The sequence below is a fragment of the Rutidosis leptorrhynchoides genome, chromosome 1, assembly GCF_046630445.1.
Source record: "Rutidosis leptorrhynchoides isolate AG116_Rl617_1_P2 chromosome 1, CSIRO_AGI_Rlap_v1, whole genome shotgun sequence".
Lineage (NCBI taxonomy): Eukaryota > Viridiplantae > Streptophyta > Magnoliopsida > Asterales > Asteraceae > Rutidosis > Rutidosis leptorrhynchoides.
In genome coordinates, this window is record NC_092333.1 from 116,612,655 (window position 1) to 116,631,551 (window position 18,897).

The following is an 18,897-nucleotide window of genomic DNA, read 5'->3' on the forward strand; positions in this document are numbered from 1 at the left end:
ACATTAAAACGTATTAAAAATGTTGTAAATATATTTTGAACATACTTTGATATATATGTACATATTTGTTATAGATTCGTGAATCGACCAGTGGCCAAGTCTTACTTCCCGATGAAGTAAAAATCTGTGAAAGTGAGTTATAGTCCCACTTTTAAAATCTAATATTTTAGGATGAGAATACATGCAGTTTTATAAATGTTTTACGAAATAGACACAAGTAAATGAAACTACATTATATGGTGAATGATCGAAGCTGAATATGCCCCTTTTGCTTAGTAGCCTAAGAATTAGTAAACCGATCTACTAATTGACAAGAATCCTAAAGATAGATCTATTGGGCCTAACGAACCCCATCCAAAGTACCGGATGCTTTAGTACTTCGAATTCGTTTTTATCATGTCCGAAGGATTTCCCGGAATGATAGGGGATATTCTTATATGCATCTTGTTAATGTCGGTTACCAGGTGTTCACCATATGAATAATTTTTATCTCTATGTATGGGATGTATATTAAAATATGAAATCATGTGGTCTATTATTATGATTTGATAACATATAGGTTAAACCTATAACTCACCAACATTTTTGTTGACGTTTTAAGCATGTTTATTCTCAGGTGATTATTAAGAGCTTCCGCTGTTGCATACTAAAATAAGGACAAGATTTGGAGTCCATGCTTGTATGATATTATGTAAAAACTGCATTCAAGAAACTTATTTTTGATGTAATATATTCTTATTGTAAACCATTATGTAATGGTCGTGTGATGTCAAAGCTAAGGTATACGAAATAGTTTATATTTTACTAGGAAAAACTATTAAATACGATACAATTTTATACAAGATATTTATTTATTTATAGAATGGATATACTTAAACCTTGCTACAACACTTATAGGCAGTGTACCTAATCGTACAGTAGTGTAGTTTTTAGTAAGTCCGGTTCGTTCCACAGGGAATCTTTTTTTTTAAACAAAGCTCAACGCTATATTAGTTTACTTTTATAAAAATACAAATATATATATAAGTAATATTATTATTATAAAGGGGGGTTTTTACCGTTTAATGACCGGTTTGTCGATTTTAAAACTTTAGTCGCAGTTAAAACCAAATGTAAAATATTAAAAATAAATACAAGACTTAAATTAAAGCATGAAGTAAATAACGATAAATGAAATTACGAATAATAAAAGTGCGATAAAATAAACTTGCGATAATTAAAAAGTACGATAATTAAAAGTGCAATTAAATATAATAACAATAAAAATGCGATAATTAGAAGTGCAATTAAATATAAAATAAAGGAAATTAAATATGAAATAAAAGAATTATGCTTATTTAAACTTCCGTAATCATGATGTTTGACGTGTTGATTTTAGTTTTATGCCCATGGGTTAATTGTCCTTTGTCCTGGATTATTTAATATGTTCGTCTGGTTTTTGTCCATAACAGTCCATCAGTCATAAATATAAAGTGCGAGTGTCCTCGTCAAATTATCCTTATACCCGAAGTTAAATATTCCAACTAATTGGGGATTCGAATTGTAACAAGGTTTTAATACTTTGTTTAATGAATACACCAGGTTATCAACTGCGTGTAAACCAAGGTTTTACTACTTTGTTAGCAATTACACCAATTACCCTTGAATGTAATTTCACCCCTGTTTTAATTATTCTAGTGGCTATTAATCCATTCCCGTGTCCGGTTAAATGAACGATTATTCGTACATATAAATACCCCGCCCATCGTGTCCGATCGAGTGTATATGGTAATTTATAGGGACGCCCAATTGTAAATCTTTATATTAACATTAACAAACTTTCATTTAGTTAAACAAATATAAAGCCCATTAATAGCCCATAGTCTAATTTCCACAAGTGTCGTTCTTTTGTCCAAACCCCAATTATGGTACAAAGCCCAATTACCCAATTTTAGTAATTAGCCCAACATCATGATTACTTCGTTTTAAATAAGCATAATAATAACTTAGCTACGAGACATTAATATAAAAAGGTTGAACATAACTTACAATGATTAAAAATAGCGTAGCGTTACACGGACAGAATTTTGACTTACACCCTTACAATATTCGCTAACATACCCTTATTATTAGAATTATAATTAAAATTAAAATATAAATTATAAATATATATATATATTTTACGTATGAGAAGAAGAAGAAAAAGATGGATGAAAATGATCAGAATTCGGTTTGCTTTATAGGGAGTTTTAAAACTGGGGGCTCCGCGACTCGCGGCCTTTTTGGCCTTCAAACTCCGCGAGTCGCGGAGTTTCAAATTACAGCTCAAAACTTTTGGAGTCTTTCTTGCCGACGGATTTTATATATAAATATAAAATATAAATAATTAATATAATTATTTATATATTATATTATATTCTTGTGCATAGTAGACTTGTAATTTTTAGTTCGTTGCGTCGAGCGTTGAGAGGTGACTCATGTCCCGGTTCCGGATTTTTGAACGTCCTTGCGTACAATTTTATATTTTGTACTTTGCGTTTTGAATCTTGTACTCTTGTAATTTCGAGACGTTTCTTATCAATAATTAGAACCTCTTTGATTGTCTTTTGTACTTTTGAGCTTTTTGGTCGTTTGCGTCTTCAATTCGTCGAATCTGTCTTTTGTCTTCACCTTTTAATATTTAAACGAATATCACTTGTAAATAGAACAGTTGCAATTAAAAGCTTGTCTTTCTTGAGGAATAATGCTATGAAATATATGTTCGTTTTTAGCATTATCAAATATTCCCACACTTGAGCGTTGCTTGTCCTCAAGCAATATCGTCTTGAAATACTAGAATCACTTCTTTATTCTTCACACTTTGTACATCAGTGATTTCTATACGGTGATATAAACAATGGTAGTAACGATATGATTTACAGTCCCACATGACTATAAAAATTTAGATCCATTAAGGAAATTGGATCTTTATGAAAATATTTGATCTTTTGAAAATTAAATCTAGTTTTTACCCTAGATAAGTTTTCCGGAATAACCCTTTACCGGTGTTTGCAAAATATTTTTGTGGGTTTGGTGGGTTTCAGATTTGAAAATTTTAGCTCAAAACTTGCGGTTTTGTGTCACCCACTTGCTAACCTTGTATTTGGAAAGCAACACGTCCAGTTTACTTGTCCCGTATATTACCTTTCGGTAAACTACCGTCCGGTTGTAAAGGAAAGCGTTGAACAAGCAACTGTTAAGGCAATGTCCCCTGACATGCTTTTAATTATGGTCTATAACGTGTCGGACGCAATTACTATCCTTGGTAGGAGCAATAGTAAAGCTCACCCTTATGATTTTTCGGTATGGCACAAGGTCCTGTCTTTGACCACTATGCAACCACCGTTCTTACGGTTGACACCCGATTTGGTTCAGGTGACCTAATGAATTCCAGGTGAATTCCTAGGATTTTACGTTCAATGGTAATGAACGCATTAAAAATAGGGTTTTCAGAAAACAAATCGGTTTGTAATTTTGATCAAAATATTTTCTCGTTTAAGCTCGAGTTTAGATATCATTGAATTCCATGAGTTTGTAATTCTCAATCTTTAAGGTCAATCTCTAGGATTGAGTAATATTAGTCTTAAAAGCTGATTTTTAATCTTTAAGGAGATTATCCTTTCTGGGGATCTGATTCATTAGTCTTATCCAACTAATTTGCATGGTGCCCCCCCATTTTACAAGATAAATCCTTCTCATGGTTAGGATAAATCTGACCAGATGGCGACCCTGTTTGATGCTGAGGTCCGTGGATTTCCTGCTGATTTTAGAGATGACTTTTCTAGATTTTTCGTCAACCTACAGCTGGTCTGAACGACAACTTCATGACCTAAATCAAGAAGCGCGTTTCTTTTTCGGAAGACTTTACTTCCTTTTAATGATGGAATTGATTCATCGTGTAGATCCATCTTTTCTTTTCTTTCATTGGGTAAAACAGTTTAGTTTAGTCCAAAGCAAAAGTATTTTCAGTTATTTGTTACAGATATATGTGACATATGTTTAAGATAACTTGGTAAATTTTCCCACACTTGGCTTTTATTTTCCTTTTTATCGTCCTCTATTCCATTTTAAATGAATTTTAACATTTTAGTTTGTTTCTCAATTTATGTTCTTTCCGAGGTAACAATAATTTCGGTGTTAAAACCTAGTTTTATCGTTCATAAATATGTATAAACATGATTTTGAGTTCATTTAATTGAAAATTTTGAAAAATTTTACTAGAATTGGGTAGTCAGTATATAAGACTAGGGCTGTTCTTTATTATCAGAGAGCACTAGATTCTAATACAACTACTGCTTTACTAGTATTTTTAATGGTAACCAAGTGTATAAAGTAAAAAATTTTAAAATCCGAAAGAATTTAACCCCTTCCCACACTTAAGATCTTGCAATGCCCTCATTTGCAAGAAATCAGTAACTATTTAAATTATTGAGGGCGATTTGTGTGAAAATGATTAAATTTTACCAAAGTTTCCAAATATATTGGCGTTTGTTTGCTGAATGATAAATGGTGCACATCATTTGTTCATTCCGTCTTGTTGTTATTTCACATATATTTTGCATCTTGTCGTCAAAATTAGTTGCTTTTGCTGAACTTAATGCCAGTCTTTGAAAATGCGTTGTTTTACCCTGTTGTGTACATAAGATAAACTGCAAACATATATACATATTTTTGAAGTTTGGTATATTACCCCACATTCAAAAATTATTAAAATCTAAGAATAAAAGTTAGATAATTATAAAAATGATTACAATATTAACAAAAGTATTAAACGTATCAATCATTACAAATTACAAAAAAAAAAAATAATAAGTAAACTAAGGATGATATTGGTACCAATAGGGGTTCCAGGCATAACCATAGGTGCTATAGAATGCTTCGGCAGGGTTATACGTAGGATATGGTGGCTGCATCTCTATAGACCAAGGAGGGAAGATGGGTTTCGGTGTAGGAATATAGTTTCTACCTATATGTTGGCAATGAGCTATGATTTGGTTCTGATGAACTTGCCAATCTTCAAATGCTCTCTGTCTAGCATTTTCGTATTCCTGAGAAGCTATAGACCTTTGCATTTCTTGCATCTCATTCCCCCCTCCTACATTACCTTGCTGTTAGTTTCTCTCCACCTGTGGATGTCTACCATGGTATCGTACTGCGGCGTTATTTCGCCTCTTCAAAACTTTCGCACCATGGTATACATTTAAACCTATAGTATCGCGGGGTTCTGGTTCTTCTACTAATAATCCCCCCCGACTTATATCCACACCGAGATATTCACCAATCAAAGTAATAAAAATACCACCTCCTATTATGCTATGCGGTCGCATCCCCCGAACCATAGCTGATAAATAATAACCCACACAATATGGTATACTTACAGCGCTTTGTGGGTCTCGAATACACATATGGTAAAACAAATCCTGTTCATTTACTTTTTCCTTGTTCTTACCCCTTTGTGTAATCGAATTGGCTAAAAACCTATGAATCACTCTTAATTCGGCTCTATCTATATCCAAATAAGAGTAATTTCCCCCTTTGAAACGGTGATGGCTTGTCATTTGACTTCACACACCGTGTGTATCAAAATTTTCATCTATCTTTCTACCGTTTAGTATCAACCCTCTACAATCGGCAGATGCTAACTCCTCAGGCGTATATATACGTAAAGCCTGAGCCATGTCTAGTAAAGACATGTGGCGCATCGAAACGCCTAACAAAAATCTAATAAAAGAACGATCGGTTAAACTAGCTACCCGATCATTCAACTCTATACTACATAACAATTCTTCACACCATACTTTATATACAGGTCTACGCATGGTGAATAAACGTACCCAGTCATTAAAAGTAGAATTACCATACCTCTGTACAAGTAATTCCCTAATTGGCTCGGCCAATTCTACATCTTCTAAGGGTCCCCATTCTATGACCCTCGGTACCTCAACAACCTTAGAATGAAGAGTATGCAAACCCCTTTGATATTTTGGATAATCTATCCAAAGTCTGTCAAATCTCAGGTTCGGGTGCAACTCTTCCAAGTGCATATCAGAAAAGGTCATGACTGGATGAGGTATATCCTGCTTGTAGTAGTTATCCACCTCCTGTTGTTCCGCATTCTCAGCAGGAGCATTGCGGGCTTGGGATGAAGATTCACCCCTTTCAGTCTGCAAAACACATCAAACACAAATTTTGTGCATCCAAATATGCATTAGTGTCAGCAAAATCATCAATCAAAATAATTACAATGACATTATCAATTTATATCAAACTTAAGCTCATTTTCATATTTTCATCAAATCTACACTTTTTCAAATAAGCATATACGAAAATGTTCGCCTAGTTCATAATCATTCAACTCAAATAACATGTCAAAATAATCATTACTAGCAATTAAACAAGTCTCAAATGGCATTATCTTTCAAAAATCAAGTTCATGAATTTTAGACTTGAAAAAGTCCACTTTAATTCTCAAAATCATGTTTAGGCTCAAAGTTTGGATCATTTAACTACCTAGACATGTTACACTACTCAATTTAGCAACAATTCATGACAAAAATCGGCCATAACCTGTTTATATCAAAAAGCCCCAAATTTGCTCAAGAACACAAACTCTAGATTACTCAAAAATTGAAGTTTAAGGCTTCTAATCATGTTAAACAGCATCAATCTAGGTTATACAAGCATAATACATAAACAATTTAAGCATAATTACACTAAAAAGCATCAAAATCAAATTGGGGAAAAAATTGCTCAAGAACACCAAATTTCGGATTAAATGGTGTTTAGGTGTAGAAATTTACCGTTTTTCTTGAGTAATTCCTAGATAGCATCCTTCTAAACATGATTTTAGTAAAAAATTTGGTGATTAACGGTTAAAAATTGTGATTTTGGGGGTGTTTTTGGGTGTATTTTCGGAGTGTTTTTCGCTGTGTTTTTGAGTTGGGGGTGTGTGGACTGAAACTGATCTCTTTTTATTTTATTTTTTTCTGATTTTCGGTCCTCCGCGACTCGCGGTGAAATACCCTTCAAACTCCGCGAGTCGCGGAGTTTGGTATTTTTTTTTTTTTTATAATAACTTATTAAAACAATTAATTAATTAATTTTAAAATTTTGTTTCCTTTGTTATTTAGGACGAGGTCGTTTCGGATCGATGTCCTAGTCCGTCCTTCGACAAAATTTTAAAATTTGTCTTTTTGTAGCGATTGTTTTAAAAGCTAAGATTTTTGGGTTTTTTAATGTTTTTGGCATACTTTAAATCAATAAGATTAAAAATAATGATAATAAAAGTTCTCGTCCCTCCCTTGGGTAAAGCAATTTCGGTTCAAAGACCTAGTCTTCAACTTACGACGAATTTTAAAAATCATATTTTTAACTTAATGAGATAAAGTAAATTTTTGTTTTTAAATTCACACAACTTAAATATAAAATTCAAAATTTATATTAAAAATTCACACCAAACTTAATTTTAATTTTTCAAATATTTACAATTTTAAAAATATTGTTTTACAAAGTTTACAATATTAATTTAAGATTTAAATATTAATTTTAAAAACATGGTAAAAAAAATAAAATTAAAAATCTTTTTGTCTTTTTATCCCACTTTAATCAATCAAATATTATCAAAAATATGCGCCCCTCTTTTCGGTAAAGTAATTTCGGTTCCAAGACCTAATTTAACTCATGACGAATTTTTGAAATATTTTGGGTTGATTGATTAAAGATATTTATACCTTAAGAATAAACGTTAAATTTCGCAGTGATGTAATAAATTTTTGAATGATATCAATAATTTCGGTCGCCAAACCTAATTTTATTCAATACCAATTTAATACTTTTTAGCGAACAAATTAGCATTTATTATCAAAAGGTTAAAAATAAAAATAAAAACTGTACAGACATACCTGTGAAATACATTTCTTAGTTATATGATCTATCCCATTCATAAGATAGTCGGTTTAATTGGTTTTCCATGGCTACATAGGCGTAACCTCGAGCATTCAGTGTCTTTTCTTCTAAACATATGAACGGTCCGTCTCTGCATAAAGTAACAAATTCGGTATTTGAATAGGTTTGATTATTTGAACATTTACCTCCATGTGACCATTTTTCGCATTTGTGACATCTTTCTAGGTGTCGTGCTCTTCTTTTCGCTGTGGATTTTGATTTTCCTTTACCAAATTGTAACTTATTATCTTCGCATCTGGATTCTTTTCTAACTCCGTCCATTCTTTCTCTGATTACTGATACTAATTCACTCGGTAGTATGTCATTATTTCTTTTAGTGATCAAAGCGTGTAGCATTAGACCATGGTTTAGTTCACAGGCAGTCTTCATTTTGTAAAAACCTAAAAAAAATAAAAATTCAGAATGGGGGGAGAAGACTAGTTCTTTAGGGTTTGCTAGGGAAAGACCATTCGGGTTCCATTTTCGAGAACTACACGAAAACAGACAATCTAACTCTAACAGAAATACATATTATCCTTTAAAGACTTGATTCTCCCCACACTTAGTTAGTTGTGGTGTCGAAATTGTGATTAACTTCGTTGTCGACTTCCATCGGACCATGTATGTAATGTTTAACTCTGTGACCATTAACTTTAAATTCAATCCCATTTGAATTTATCAATTCTATCGTTCCGTATGGGAAAACTCTTTTGACTATGAATGGTCCAGACCATCTTGATTTCAATTTTCCAGGAAATAGCTTGAATCGTGAATTGAAAAGAAGAACTCTGTCTCCTTCTTTAAATTCTTTTGAACTTCTGATTCTTTTATCATGCCATTTCTTCGTTCTTTCTTTATAGATTAACGAATTATCGTATGCTTCATGTCTTAATTCTTCTAATTCGTTTAGTTGACTTAGTCGTAGACGTCCAGCTTCATGTAAATCAAGATTACATGTCTTCAAAGCCCAAAATGCTTTGTGTTCAATTTCTACTGGAAGATGACATGCTTTTCCATAAACAAGTCTAAAAGGTGTGGTTCCAATTGGAGTTTTGTAGGATGTTCTAAAAGCCCAGAGTGCATCCTCCAATTTAATGGACCATTCCTTCGGATTTGATCCTACGGTTTTCTCTAGAATACGTTTTAAGGCTCGGTTGGTATTTTCAACTTGTCCACTTGCTTGTGGATGATATGCGGTGGAGATTTTATGAGTTACTCCATATCTTTTAAGAACTTTCTCAAGTTGATTATTACAGAAATGAGTACCCCGATCACTTATTAAAGCTTTCGGTGTTCCAAACCTTGCAAAAAGACGTTTTAAAAAGTTGACTACAACTCGTGCATCGTTAGTTGGGAGAGCTTGTGCTTCCGCCCATTTAGATACATAATCAATGGCTACGAGTATATATAGATTATTATGAGATTTTGGAAATGGACCCATAAAGTCAATACCCCAAATGTCAAATACTTCACATACTTGGATGACATTTTGTGGCATTTCATCACGTTGACTTATTTTTCCGGCCCTTTGACAAGCATCACAGGATTTGCAAAGAAGGTGTGCGTCTTTGTAAATTGTAGGCCAATAGAATCCAGCTTCATAAACTTTTATTGCTGTTAGTTGAGGCCCATAATGCCCTCCTGTTGGTCCTGTGTGACAATGGTTTAATATTTTACTAGCTTCATCTCCAAATACACATCGGCGTATTATTCCATCGGGACAACTTTTAAACAGATGTGGATCTTCCCAGAAATAGTGTTTTATATCACTGAAGAATTTCTTTCGTCTTTGGTACGATAATCCTTTTTCAAGGAATCCACAAACCAAGTAATTTGCATAGTCTGCAAACCATGGGATTTCTTTATAATCTATCTTCAATAGATATTCATCAGGAAAGTTATCTTGTATGGCTGATTCATTCAGAACTTCTAATTCGGGATTTTCAAGACGAGAAAGATGATCAGCGGCGAGATTTTCTGCTCCTCTTTTATCTCGGATTTCAATATCAAACTCTTGTAAGAGTAAGATCCAACGGATTAATCTTGGTTTAGCATCTTGTTTTGAAAATAAGTATCTAAGAGCAGAATGGTCGGTATAGACCACCGTTTTTGCTAGAACGAGATATGATCGAAATTTGTCAAAAGCAAATACAATAGCAAGGAGTTCTTTTTCAGTAGTTGTATAGTTCGTTTGTGCTCCTTGTAACGTCTTACTAGCATAATATATAGGTTGAAATCGTTTTTCAATCCTTTGTCCTAAAACGGCTCCCATTGCAAAATCACTTGCATCGCACATGAGTTCAAATGGTAGATTCCAATTTGGCGTTATCATGATCGGCGCATTAGTGAGTTTCTCTTTAAGAATATTAAAAGATTTGATACACTCATCTGAAAAGATGAATGGAGCATCCTTTTCTAGGAGTTTATTCATAGGAGTGGCAATTTTAGAAAAATCTTTTATGAAACGTCGGTAAAAACGGGCATGCCCTAGAAAACTCCTAACTCCTCTAACATTGGTGGGATGTGGAAGTTTAGCAATTACATCTACTTTAGCTCTATCCACTTCAATTCCTTCTTTTGAAATTTTATGTCCAAGAACGATGCCTTCTTTAACCATGAAATGGCATTTCTCCCAATTAAGTACTAGATTTGATTGTTCGCATCTAAGAAGCATTCGTTCCAGATTAGCTAGACATGATTCAAATGTATCACCGAAGACTGAAAAGTCATCCATGAAAACTTCCATGCATTCTTCTATCATGTCGTGAAAAATCGCCATCATACACCTTTGAAAGGTTGCAGGGGCGTTACAAAGTCCAAATGGCATGCGTTTGTAAGCAAAAGTACCATAAGGGCACGTGAATGTGGTTTTCTCTTGGTCCTCGGGTGCTATTGGAATTTGAAAATATCCGGAAAATCCATCTAGAAAACAATAGTAACTATTTCCGGCTAATCTTTCCAACATTTGATCAATGAAAGGTAAGGGAAAGTGATCTTTTCTGGTGGCGTCATTTAATTTTCTATAATCAATACACACACGCCATCCTGTTACAGTCCTAGTAGGAATAAGCTCATTTTTCTCATTTGTAATGACAGTCATGCCACCCTTCTTAGGCACGCATTGAACTGGGCTTACCCATGGACTATCAGAGATTGGATAAATTAAACCTGCATCTAGCAGTTTAATAATCTCTTTCTTAACTACATCTTGCATATTAGGATTTAGTCTTCGTTGGCGTTGCACATACGTTTTATGACCTTCTTCCATAAGGATTTTATGTGTGCAATACGAAGGACTTATTCCTTTAATATCATGAATCTTCCATGCAATGGCTGGTTTATGAGCCTTCAACACAGAAATGAGTTGTGATTTCTCATTTTCAGTAAGAGAAGACGATATTATTACAGGTAATTCAGATTCACCATGTAAATAAGCGTATTCCAAATGGTTTGGAAGTGGCTTTAACTCTAATTTCGGGGGTTCTTCTATCGATGATTTATATCGATATCTGTCTTCTTCTTTTAGCATTTGAATTTCTTCTGTTGTTGGTTCATATCCATTAGCTATAAGTGTAGCTAACATTTCAGCTTCATCAATTGGTTCATTACCTTCTCCTAAAGAGCATTCTCCTGTTCCTTGTAATTCTGGAAATTCTTCTAATAATTCTGCATGTGCATCTATAGTTTGAATATAATAACATGTATCATCTGCAGATTGTGGTTGTTGCATTGCTCTATCAACTGAAAAGGTAACACTCTAATCCTCTATACTTAGGGTCAGTTTCTTACCGAACACGTCTATCATTGCTTTAGCCGTGTTTAAGAATGGTCTTCCTAATATGAGAGGAACTTGAGAATCTTCTTCCATGTCCAGAACAACAAAATCTACTGGGAATACTAAAGTACCAACTTTAACTAGCATGTTCTCCATTATCCCTCTAGGATATTTTATTGATCTATCGGCTAGTTGTATGCTTATTCTGGTTGGTTTTAATTCTCCAAGGTCTAGTTTAGTGTATAGTGAATACGGCATTAGATTTTTACTAGCACCTAAATCTGCTAATGCTTCTATTGAACTAAGACTACCCAGAAAACATGGAATTGTGAAACTTCCTGGATCAGATAGTTTTTCTGGTATCTTATTCAACAGCACTGCTGAACAATTAGCATTCATAGTAACAGCCGAGAGTTCTTCCATTTTCTTTCTATTTGAGATTAGATCTTTCAAGAATTTAGCATATCTAGGCATTCCTGAAATCACATCAATGAAAGGAAGATTTACATTTATCTGTTTAAACATATCCAAGAATTTGGATTGCTCGGCTTCAAGTTTTTCTTTCTTCATTTTACTCGGATAAGGAAGTGGTGGTTGATATGGTTTAACATAAGGTTTAGCCTTAGCTGTGTTATCTTCATTAATCTTTTCAACTACCGGTTCTTTTTCCTTATCTTGATCAGGTTGTGGTTCTTGTGGAGTAGGAATGGCTTCATCAGAAGTTACAGGTAGTTCAGGTGGTTTAAGTGTTGTACCACTTCTTGTGGTAATGGCTTTAGCTGTTTCATTCCGGGGGTTAGCGTTTGTATCACTAGGTAGACTTCCCGGTTTTCTTTCACCTATTAACCTTGCTAGGTTACTTACTTCTTGTTCCAGATTTTGAATAGAAGCTTGTTGATTTCTAAATGCTTGAGCATTTTGTTCATTGGTTTGTTTCTGAGATGTGAAAAACTGCGTTTGAGTTTCAACTAGCTTTGTCATCATATCTTCTAAATTCGGCTTTTTATCATCGGTTTGTTGTGGTGGTTTGTTTTGAAAATTCGGTCTTTGCTGGTTGTAAGTATTATTGGATACTTGTTGATTGCTAGGACCTTGTTGGTTGTTGTATGGAATATTTCGGTTATAATTTTGGTTTTGATTGTAAATCGGTCTTGGCGGTTGATAATTATTCTGATAATTATTTCCAGGCCTTTGGTTTATGTATGAAATATTCTCTCTTTGTTCCATTGTTAATTCAATACTGAGACAATCTTTTGTCAAATGTGGTCCTCCACACTGCTCACAACTAATTCGTATTGAGTGAATATCCTTAGTCATCTTTTCCATTCGTCTCTCCACAGCATCTATCTTTGCGGAAATGGAATCTAAGTCATGGCTAGAATCGGCTCTAGCTGCTTTAGATGATCTAATGATATCTTTTTCTTGGTGCCAACCATGTGAGTGGGAAGCAGTGTTATCAATAATTTTGTAAGCATCAGTTTCGGTTTTCTTCATAATAGAACCACCAGCTGCTATATCTATGTCTTTCCTTGTAGTGATGTCGCATCCTTGGTAGAATATTTGTACTATTTAACAGGTGTCTAAACCATGTTGCAAACATCCTCTTAACAACTTTCCATATCTTGTCCATGCCTCATATAGAGTTTCATTTGGTTTCTGTGTAAACGTAACAATTTCTGCTTGAAGTCTTACGGCTTTAGATGCAGGAAAGAATTGTTTAAGAAATTTGTCAACTAAAACATCCCATGTATCAATCGCCCCTTCAGGTAATGATTCCAACCAATCTTTGGCTTCTCCCTTTAAAGTCCAGGGAAATAACATGAGATATATCTGTTCATCCTCCACTTCTCGGATTTTAAATAGTGTGCAGATCCTATTAAAGGTACGTAGATGTTCATTTGGATCTTCCTTCGGCGCACCACTAAATTGGCATTGATTAGTCACCATGTGTAGAATTTGTCCTTTGATTTCATAATCTGGCGCATTAATGTCTGGATGAGTAATTGCGTGACCTTGGCCAGTGCGTTTAGCTCTCATTCGGTCTTCCATACTTAAAGGTTCCAGATTCTCCATAATTGAATTTGTTGAATCGGTATCACTAGATGATTCTGATTTAATGGTTCGTTCCTCAACAATCTCTGTTTGAATGATTGGTGGCTCCGGAGGAAAGTTTAGTGGTTCAGGATCTACGAACCGTTCCTGAATATTCTCCGGATTCTCAATTGTGAGGTCGGGTTCAAAAAATGGATTATCGGAAATTTGAACTGAAGTACTTGGTCGACTGGATGACGATTCTAAAGAAAAATCAACGGCGGTTATATTTGCTAAATGTCTTGATCTAGTTACAGGTGGTGAACGTACAAAAGGTGGTGAACGTCTTGCTCGGTGCATTCACTGAATATCCTATTAGTTTTAAAAAGGAAGAAAAATTATAATAAGTTATCCAATTAATAGACTTTTCTGATTTTGCCCACGTTTCGAATAGCCAAAAGATGCAGCAGAGGGGCAGGATTCGTTTGGTCTCAATATAATTGAGGACTGTTTGGCTCCAATAACCCGGTCCACGTACAAATCCAACTATTACTACGAACCAGAAAATTTTGATGTCTATTAATTTAACCACTTAAAATAAATTTTCGTAATTTTAAGAAATTTAGATAAGAAAAAATCTATGTCCTAAAACTAGAATAGCGAGAAATAAGAAAGAAAAAGAGTTCGTCGAAAAAGGTCGAAAAAGAAAAAGGGTTGAAAAATAAAAGGTGACGGGAAAATAAAAGAAACTTATAAAAACTTAAAAATACTTGACTAACCTAACCTTATTACTACAACTAACTTAAAATTATAATCGCAAATTGAAATTACTAATTGGAATGATAATTTGTACATAGTAAAAGTCGTCTAAAAATATTAAAGCTTACAAGAAAAACTAAATCCCAAATGGAAATAACTTAAAAAGAAACTAAAACTTAAAAAGGTGTCGCAAAATTCTAAAGTACCTAAATCTTAGTCTAAAGAAAAAGCACTTAAGGAATTCTACGGCAAAGCCTAAAAATCTAGAAGTAAAAATAACTATGGCAAAATCTAAGTTTAAAACTAAATATGAGCTAAAAATACAAATATTACGCTAAAACAATTAAAAAGGGACAAAATATAAAAATATACAAAAAGTTGTAAAAATTACAATTTTTATAAAAATATTATTTTTATATTATTTATTTATTAAAACTATTAATTTAATATTTTAATTAAACTAATTAAATAAAATAATAATAAAAACTAAAATTAATAATTAATTAAAACCTAATTAGGGTTTTATATTAATAATTATAATATAATCCGTAATTAATGTGAAATTAGGGTTCTGTCAGCGTGTCAGAGTGGCTCCGCGACTTGCGGTATTCAAGGCTTCAAACCCCGCGACTCGCGGGGTTCCAAAATTCAGCTGACAGGTTATTTTAAATTCGACGCGTTTTTCTTTAATTTTTTTTTTTATTTTTTATTTTCTGTTTTTAAATATGTGTATTAATAAAACTTTATATTTAAAACTTAAATAAAAATAGAATTACTTTATAATTTTATAAATAAAAATCTTAAAACTAGATTTATATATATATATATATATATTTTTATTGTTTTTAAATAAAAACAAAATACTTAAATAAAACTTATGTTTTTATAAAATAAAAACAAAGAAACTTTATAAAACTTAAATATTTATCAAACTCCTAAAAATATTTATATTTTTGTTTTTCTTTTTATATTTTCGAATATTTAAAACTTTTTTTTTTCCTTCTATATAGAGCGTTGCGCTTCCGGCATTTAGAAAGTTCCCCGGCAGCGGCGCCAAAAATACTTGATGTCAAAGCTAAGGTATACGAAATAGTTTATATTTTACTAGGAAAAACTATTAAATACGATACAATTTTACACAAGATATTTATTTATTTATAGAATGGATATACTTAAACCTTGCTACAACACTTATAGGCAGTGTACCTAATCGTACAGTAGTGTAGTTTTTAGTAAGTCCGGTTCGTTCCACAGGGAATCTTTTTTTTTAAACAAAGCTCAACGCTATATTAGTTTACTTTTATAAAAATACAAATATATATATAAGTAATATTATTATTATAAAGGGGGGTTTTTACCGTTTAATGACCGGTTTGTCGATTTTAAAACTTTAGTCGCAGTTAAAACCAAATGTAAAATATTAAAAATAAATACAAGACTTAAATTAAAGCATGAAGTAAATAACGATAAATGAAATTACGAATAATAAAAGTGCGATAAAATAAACTTGCGATAATTAAAAAGTACGATAATTAAAAGTGCAATTAAATATAATAACAATAAAAATGCGATAATTAGAAGTGCAATTAAATATAAAATAAAGGAAATTAAATATGAAATAAAAGAATTATGCTTATTTAAACTTCCGTAATCATGATGTTTGACGTGTTGATTTTAGTTTTATGCCCATGGGTTAATTGTCCTTTGTCCTGGATTATTTAATATGTCCGTCTGGTTTTTGTCCATAATAGTCCATCAGTCATAAATATAAAGTGCGAGTGTCCTCATCAAATTATCCTTATACCCGAAGTTAAATATTCCAACTAATTGGGGATTCGAATTGTAACAAGGTTTTAATACTTTGTTTAATGAATACACCAGGTTATCAACTGCGTGTAAACCAAGGTTTTACTACTTTGTTAGCAATTACACCAATTACCCTTGAATGTAATTTCACCCCTGTTTTAATTATTCTAGTGGCTATTAATCCATTCCCGTGTCCGGTTAAATGAACGATTATTCGTACATATAAATACCCCGCCCATCGTGTCCGATCGAGTGTATATGGTAATTTATAGGGACGCCCAATTGTAAATCTTTATATTAACATTAACAAACTTTCATTTAGTTAAACAAATATAAAGCCCATTAATAGCCCATAGTCTAATTTCCACAAGTGTCGTTCTTTTGTCCAAACCCCAATTATGGTACAAAGCCCAATTACCCAATTTTAGTAATTAGCCCAACATCATGATTACTTCGTTTTAAATAAGCATAATAATAACTTAGCTACGAGACATTAATATAAAAAGGTTGAACATAACTTACAATGATTAAAAATAGCGTAGCATTACACGGACAGAATTTCGACTTACACCCTTACAATTTTCGCTAACATACCCTTATTATTAGAATTATAATTAAAATTAAAATATAAATTATAAATATATATATATATATTTTACGTATGAGAAGAAGAAGAAAAAGATGGATGAAAATGATCAGAATTCGGTTTGCTTTATAGGGAGTTTTAAAACTGGGGGCTCCACGACTCGCGGCCTTTTTGGCCTTCAAACTCCGCGAGTCGCGGAGTTTCAAATTACAGCTCAAAACTTTTGGAGTCTTTCTTGCCGACGGATTTTATATATAAATATAAAATATAAATAATTAATATAATTATTTATATATTATATTATATTCTTGTGCATAGTAGACTTGTAATTTTTAGTTCGTTGCGTCGAGCGTTGAGAGGTGACTCATGTCCCGGTTCCGGATTTTTGAACGTCCTTGCGTACAATTTTATATTTTGTACTTTGCGTTTTGAATCTTGTACTCTTGTAATTTCGAGACGTTTCTTATCAATAATTAGAACCTCTTTGATTGTCTTTTGTACTTTTGAGCTTTTTGGTCGTTTGCGTCTTCAATTCGTCGAATCTGTCTTTTGTCTTCACCTTTTATTATTTAAACGAATATCACTTGTAAATAGAACAGTTGCAATTAAAAGCTTGTCTTTCTTGAGGAATAATGCTATGAAATATATGTTCGTTTTTAGCATTATCATCGTGTGTAAACGGTATATTTTAGATTATCATTATTTGATAATCTACGTAATGCTTTTTAAACCTTTATAGATAAAATAAAGGTTATGGTTGTTTTAAAAATGAATGCAGTCTTTGAAAAACGTCTCATATAGAGGTCAAAACCTCGCGACGAAATCAATTAATATGGAACGTTTATAATCAATATGAACGGGACATTTCAGTTGGTATCCGAGCGTTGGTCTTAGAGAACCAGAAAATTGCATTAGTGTGTCTTACCGATTTTGTTAGGATGCATTAGTGAGTCTGGACTTCGACCGTGTTTTTCTTCAAAAACGATTGCTTAACATTTTTTGCTGGAAACTATATATTATTAACATGAAAATATTATGTGATATATTAATCTCTTAAGGTGTTTTATATTGTGTGATAGATGTCTACCTCTACTACAAATCCCATTGATTCACCTAATAATAATGAAGAGTCGAATATATTTTGGGAAGATTCACAAATTCCCGAAGAGGAACCGGAAGAGGAGGAACCGGAAGAGGAGGAACCGGAAGAAGAGGAACCAGAAGAGGAGGAATCGGAAGAGGAGGAACCAGAAGAAGAAGAGGTTCTGGAGGAAGAAATATTGATACCTATAGTAAATCGATTAATTAAAAGAAAATCCTCAACCAACGGACCAAAGTTAATAATGGTCAATGGTGTTTCCGTCGAGGAAGCAAAATATTGGGAAGATTACCAATTTTTCCGATGAATCGGATCCCGATGAGGATTCCGATGATGTTATAGAAATTACCTCGACCCAATTTAATAAAGCGAAAGAAAATAATAAGGGAAAATGTATAAAAATAGAGAAACCTGATTCCAACCCCGATGAACTTTATATGTATCGGCAACATCCGTATTTCCTAAAATGTAACAATGACCCGGGAACCTCTAAACCACCAGGTTTTTCTAAACCATTATAGAAAACGACGGCTCGTATTAGAGGAACACCATATATTCCTAGAAAATTAGGAAAACGAACCAAGTCCGAAGAAGAAGAAACCAGTGATTCATATTAGAGGGTTGTAATCATGTTGTGTATTATATGTATTGTAGTGTGCTTGTACTTTTATGTTCTATGTAAAAATTGCTTGTATTGTTTGTTAATTATCTATTACAAATCTAATCCTTGTCTATTTTACAGTATAAAAACAAAATGGACGTTAAGGGTAGACAACCGAATATTTTAGAAGACCTACCAGAGGATATGATTGAGGAAATCTTGTCTAGAGTCGGTCAGAATTCATCAGCACTTTTGGTTATGGCGAAATTAACTTGTCA